Below are 6,214 nucleotides of genomic sequence, written 5' to 3' on the forward strand. Positions count from 1 at the left end.
CTCTATCTATTGAAACACTGTTGTCTTGTAGGGTCTCTATCTATTGAAACACTGTTGTCTTGTAGGGTCTCTATCTATTGAAACACTGTTGTCTTGTAGGGTCTCTATCTATTGAAACACTGTTGTCTTGTAGGGTCTCTATCTATTGAAACACTGTTGTCTTGTAGGGTCTCTATCTATTGAAACACTGTTGTCTTGTAGGGTCTCTATCTATTGAAACACTGTTGTCTTGTAGGGTCTCTATCTATTGAAACACTGTTGTCTTGTAGGGTCTCTATCTATTGAAACACTGTTGTCTTGGAGGGTCTCTATCTATTGAAACACTGTTGTCTTGTAGGGTCTCTATCTATTGAAACACTGTTGTCTTGTAGGGTCTCTATCTATTGAAACACTGTTGTCTTGGAGGGTCTCTATCTATTGAAACACTGTTGTCTTGTAGGGTCTCTATCTATTGAAACACTGTTGTCTTGGAGGGTCTCTATCTATTGAAACACTGTTGTCTTGTAGGGTCTCTATCTATTGAAACACTGTTGTCTTGGAGAGTCTCTATCTATTGAAACACTGTTGTCTTGGAGGGTCTCTATCTATTGAAACACTGTTGTCTTGGAGGGTCTCTATCTATTGAAACACTGTTGTCTTGTAGGGTCTCTATCTATTGAAACACTGTTGTCTTGTAGGGTCTCTATCTATTGAAACACTGTTGTCTTGTAGGGTCTCTATCTATTGAAACACTGTTGTCTTGGAGAGTCTCTATCTATTGAAACACTGTTGTCTTGTAGGGTCTCTATCTATTGAAACACTGTTGTCTTGTAGGGTCTCTATCTATTGAAACACTGTTGTCTTGTAGGGTCTCTATCTATTGAAACACTGTTGTCTTGTAGGGTCTCTATCTATTGAAACACTGTTGTCTTGTAGGGTCTCTATCTATTGAAACACTGTTGTCTTGGAGAGTCTCTATCTATTGAAACACTGTTGTCTTGTAGGGTCTCTATCTATTGAAACACTGTTGTCTTGGAGAGTCTCTATCTATTGAAACACTGTTGTCTTGTAGGGTCTCTATCTATTGAAACACTGTTGTCTTGGAGGGTCTCTATCTATTGAAACACTGTTGTCTTGTAGGGTCTCTATCTATTGAAACACTGTTGTCTTGTAGGGTCTCTATCTATTGAAACACTGTTGTCTTGTAGGGTCTCTATCTATTGAAACACTGTTGTCTTGTAGGGTCTCTATCTATTGAAACACTGTTGTCTTGTAGGGTCTCTATCTATTGAAACACTGTTGTCTTGGAGAGTCTCTATCTATTGAAACACTGTTGTCTTGGAGGGTCTCTATCTATTGAAACACTGTTGTCTTGGAGGGTCTCTATCTATTGAAACACTGTTGTCTTGTAGGGTCTCTATCTATTGAAACACTGTTGTCTTGGAGGGTCTCTATCTATTGAAACACTGTTGTCTTGGAGGGTCTCTATCTATTGAAACACTGTTGTCTTGTAGGATCTCTATCTATTGAAACACTGTTGTCTTGGAGAGTCTCTATCTATTGAAACACTGTTGTCTTGTAGGGTCTCTATCTATTGAAACACTGTTGTCTTGTAGGATCTCTATCTATTGAAACACTGTTGTCTTGGAGAGTCTCTATCTATTGAAACACTGTTGTCTTGGAGAGTCTCTATTTATTGAAACACTGTTGTCTGTCTTATCTATTGAAACACTGTTGTCTTGTAGGGTCTCTATCTATTGAAACACTGTTGTCTTGTAGGGTCTCTATCTATTGAAACACTGTTGTCTTGTAGGGTCTCTATCTATTGAAACACTGTTGTCTTGTAGGATCTCTATCTATTGAAACACTGTTGTCTTGGAGAGTCTCTATCTATTGAAACACTGTTGTCTTGGAGAGTCTCTATTTATTGAAACACTGTTACCACTGTTGTCTTGTAGGGTCTCTATCTATTGAAACACTGTTGTCTTGTAGGGTCTCTATCTATTGAAACACTGTTGTCTTGTAGGATCTCTATCTATTGAAACACTGTTGTCTTGGAGAGTCTCTATCTATTGAAACACTGTTGTCTTGTAGGGTCTCTATCTATTGAAACACTGTTGTCTTGGAGAATCTCTATCTATTGAACCACTGTTGTCTTGTAGGGTCTCTATCTATTGAAACACTGTTGTCTTGTAGGGTCTCTATCTATTGAAACACTGTTGTCTTGTAGGATCTCTATCTATTGAAACACTGTTGTCTTGGAGAGTCTCTATCTATTGAAACACTGTTGTCTTGGAGAGTCTCTATTTATTGAAACACTGTTACCACTGTTGTCTTGTAGGGTCTCTATCTATTGAAACACTGTTGTCTTGTAGGGTCTCTATCTATTGAAACACTGTTGTCTTGGAGGGTCTCTATCTATTGAAACACTGTTGTCTTGTAGGGTCTCTATCTATTGAAACACTGTTGTCTTGTAGGGTCTCTATCTATTGAAACACTGTTGTCTTGTAGGGTCTCTATTTATTGAAACACTGTTGTCTTGTAGGGTCTCTATCTATTGAAACACTGTTGTCTTGTAGGATCTCTATCTATTGAAACACTGTTGTCTTGTAGGGTCTCTATCTATTGAAACACTGTTGTCTTGTAGGGTCTCTATCTATTGAAACACTGTTGTCTTGTAGGGTCTCTATCTATTGAAACACTGTTGTCTTGGAGGGTCTCTATCTATTGAAACACTGTTGTCTTGGAGAGTCTCTATCTATTGAAACACTGTTGTCTTGTAGGGTCTCTATCTATTGAAACACTGTTGTCTTGTAGGATCTCTATCTATTGAAACACTGTTGTCTTGTAGGGTCTCTATCTATTGAAACACTGTTGTCTTGGAGAGTCTCTATCTATTGAAACACTGTTGTCTTGGAGAGTCTCTATCTATTGAAACACTGTTGTCTTGTAGGGTCTCTATCTATTGAAACACTGTTGTATTGGAGAGTCTCTATCTATTGAAACACTGTTGTCTTGTAGGGTCTCTATCTATTGAAACACTGTTGTCTTGTAGGGTCTCTATCTATTGAAACACTGTTGTCTTGTAGGGTCTCTATCTATTGAAACACTGTTGTCTTGTAGGGTCTCTATCTATTGAAACACTGTTGTCTTGTAGGGTCTCTATCTATTGAAACACTGTTGTCTTGTAGGGTTTCTATCTATTGAAACACTGTTGTCTTGTAGGGTCTCTATCTATTGAACCACTGTTGTCTTGTAGGGTCTCTATCTATTGAAACACTGTTGTCTTGGAGAGTCTCTATCTATTGAAACACTGTTGTCTTGTAGAGTCTCTATCTATTGAAACACTGTTGTCTTGTAGGGTCTCTATCTATTGAAACACTGTTGTCTTGTAGGGTCTCTATCTATTGAAACACTGTTGTCTTGGAGGGTCTCTATCTATTGAAACACTGTTGTCTTGTAGGGTCTCTATCAATTGAAACACTGTTGTCTTGTAGGGTCTCTATCTATTGAAACACTGTTGTCTTGTAGGGTCTCTATCTATTGGAACACTGTTGTCTTGTAGGGTCTCTATCTATTGAAACACTGTTGTCTTGGAGGGTCTCTATCTATTGAAACACTGTTGTCTTGTAGGGTCTCTATCTATTGAAACACTGTTGTCTTGTACGGTCTCTATCTATTGAAACACTGTTGTCTTGTAGGGTCTCTATCTATTGAAACACTGTTGTCTTGTAGGGTCTCTATCTATTGAAACACTGTTGTCTTGTAGGGTCTCTATCTATTGAAACACTGTTGTCTTGTGGGGTCTCTATCTATTGAAACACTGTTGTCTTGTAGGGTCTCTATCTATTGAAACACTGTTGTCTTGGAGAGTCTCTATCTATTGAAACACTGTTGTCTTGTAGGGTCTCTATCTATTGAAACACTGTTGTCTTGTAGGGTCTCTATCTATTGAAACACTGTTGTCTTGTAGGGTCTCTATCTATTGAAACACTGTTGTCTTGGAGGGTCTCTATCTATTGAAACACTGTTGTCTTGGAGAGTCTCTATCTATTGAAACACTGTTGTCTTGTAGGGTCTCTATCTATTGAAACACTGTTGTCTTGTAGGATCTCTATCTATTGAAACACTGTTGTCTTGTAGGGTCTCTATCTATTGAAACACTGTTGTCTTGGAGAGTCTCTATCTATTGAAACACTGTTGTCTTGGAGAGTCTCTATCTATTGAAACACTGTTGTCTTGTAGGGTCTCTATCTATTGAAACACTGTTGTCTTGTAGGGTCTCTATCTATTGAAACACTGTTGTCTTGTAGGGTCTCTATCTATTGAAACACTGTTGTCTTGTAGGGTCTCTATCTATTGAAACACTGTTGTCTTGTAGGGTCTCTATCTATTGAAACACTGTTGTCTTGGAGGGTCTCTATCTATTGAAACACTGTTGTCTTGTAGGGTCTCTATCTATTGAAACACTGTTGTCTTGGAGGGTCTCTATCTATTGAAACACTGTTGTCTTGTAGGGTCTCTATCTATTGAAACACTGTTGTCTTGGAGAGTCTCTATCTATTGAAACACTGTTGTCTTGTAGGGTCTCTATCTATTGAAACACTGTTGTCTTGGAGGGTCTCTATCTATTGGAGGGTCTCCATCACTTAGTTTATACAGGCAGCCCATTTCTGACCCCTTTTCCCAATTATTGGCAAAAGATCTGATCTGATTGGTCAAAATAACAATTAGTGGGGAAATACGAGGTACAAACCTGTCGTTCTGCCCCTGAACAGGCAGTTAACCCACTGTTCCTAGACCAGTCAACCCACTGTTCCTAGACCAGTTAACCCACTGTTCCTAGACCAGTTAACCCACTGTTCCTAGACCAGTCAACCCACTGTTCCTAGACCAGTTAACCCACTGTTCCTCGGCCGCCATTGAAAATAAGAATTTGTTCTTAACTGACTTGCCTAGTTAATTAAAGGTTAAAAAATAAAAAATCCCCACTAGATGTCGGCCTCTCCCTGTCTTGACCAGCGGTGGAAAATGACTCAGTTCTCATACTGGAGTAAAAAATACCTTCATAGAAAATGACTCAGTTCTCATACTGGAGTAAAAGATACCTTCATAGAAAATGACTCAGTTCACATACTGGAGTAAAAGATACCTACATAGAAAATGACTCAGTTCTCATACTGGAGTAAAAGATACCTTCATAGAAAATGACTCAGTTCTCATACTGGAGTAAAAGATACCTTCATAGAAAATGACTCAGTTCTCATACTGGAGTAAAAGATACCTTCATAGAAAATGACTCAGTTCTCATACTGGAGTAAAACATACCTTCATAGAAAATGAAATGAAGTCACCCGGTGAAAAACTACTTGAGTAAAAGTCTAGTTTTAAGACGGTTAAATGCTCTACTAACAAAAAGCTGTTAGAATTGTAAGTATATGCATTAAGGTCCTTGTGTAATTGTAATGTGATATTGTACCCCCTAGCCCCGCCCCTAGCCCCGCCCCCAGCCCCGCCCCTAGCTCAATTGTCCATTGTTTGTAATCTATGTATGCTTGTGTTCCCTCATGTGCTTTATGTATTGATTTGTTGTTAATAAAAAATAAAAAAATAATAAAAAATAATAAAAAAAAAAAGTCTAAAAGTAGTTTGTTTTAAATATACTTTAGTATCAAAAATAAAAGTGTAAATCATTTCACCTTGTTTATATTTAGCCAACCAGACGGCAGCATTTTCTTGTTGTAAGGATATCCAGGGACTCACTCCAACACGCATTTAAAACAACGAAGCATTTGTGTTGTTGAGTGAGTCCGTCAGATTAGAGGCGGTGGGGGGTGACTCTGGAGAAGTGCGTGAATTGGACAGTTGTCCTGTCCTGCTATAAGCATTCAAAATGTAACGAGGACTTTTGGGTGTCAAGGAAAATGTACAGACTAAAAATAACATTATTTTCTTTAGGAATATAGTGAAGTAAAAGTAAAAGTTGTAAAAAAATATATATATATAAAGTACAGATACCCCAAAACAACTACTTACAATAAGTAGTCCTTTCAAGTATTTTTACTTAATTACTTTACACCTCTGGTCTTGAGTGGTTTCATAGTTTTACTTCTACTAAAAGAGAAGTCTTCCATACTGACTGAGGGAAGTCACAAACTCTGTCCGTGAAGAGTTAACTTTTCAGCAGTATTCTGCTGCCTCCCCAGTCCGTCTCCTCCTCCTCTCCAGCCATATA

The 6,214-nt window shown here is 38.2% G+C and overlaps 1 protein-coding gene across 1 annotated transcript in view; it reads left to right on the top strand.

Annotated features, from left to right (window-relative positions):
* Positions 1-6,182: 6,182 nt before the first annotated feature.
* The window catches only part of LOC127927809 (BTB/POZ domain-containing protein KCTD12-like), a 1,668-nt gene continuing 1,636 nt past the window's right edge, over positions 6,183-6,214 (top strand). The window contains exon 1 of the mRNA XM_052514489.1: positions 6,183-6,214. This exon is cut by the window's right edge and continues 1,636 nt beyond it. The gene's annotated coding sequence lies outside the window, so the exon portion shown is untranslated.

The sequence above is a fragment of the Oncorhynchus keta genome, unplaced genomic scaffold, assembly GCF_023373465.1.
Source record: "Oncorhynchus keta strain PuntledgeMale-10-30-2019 unplaced genomic scaffold, Oket_V2 Un_scaffold_17718_pilon_pilon, whole genome shotgun sequence".
Classification (NCBI taxonomy): Eukaryota; Metazoa; Chordata; class Actinopteri; order Salmoniformes; family Salmonidae; genus Oncorhynchus; species Oncorhynchus keta.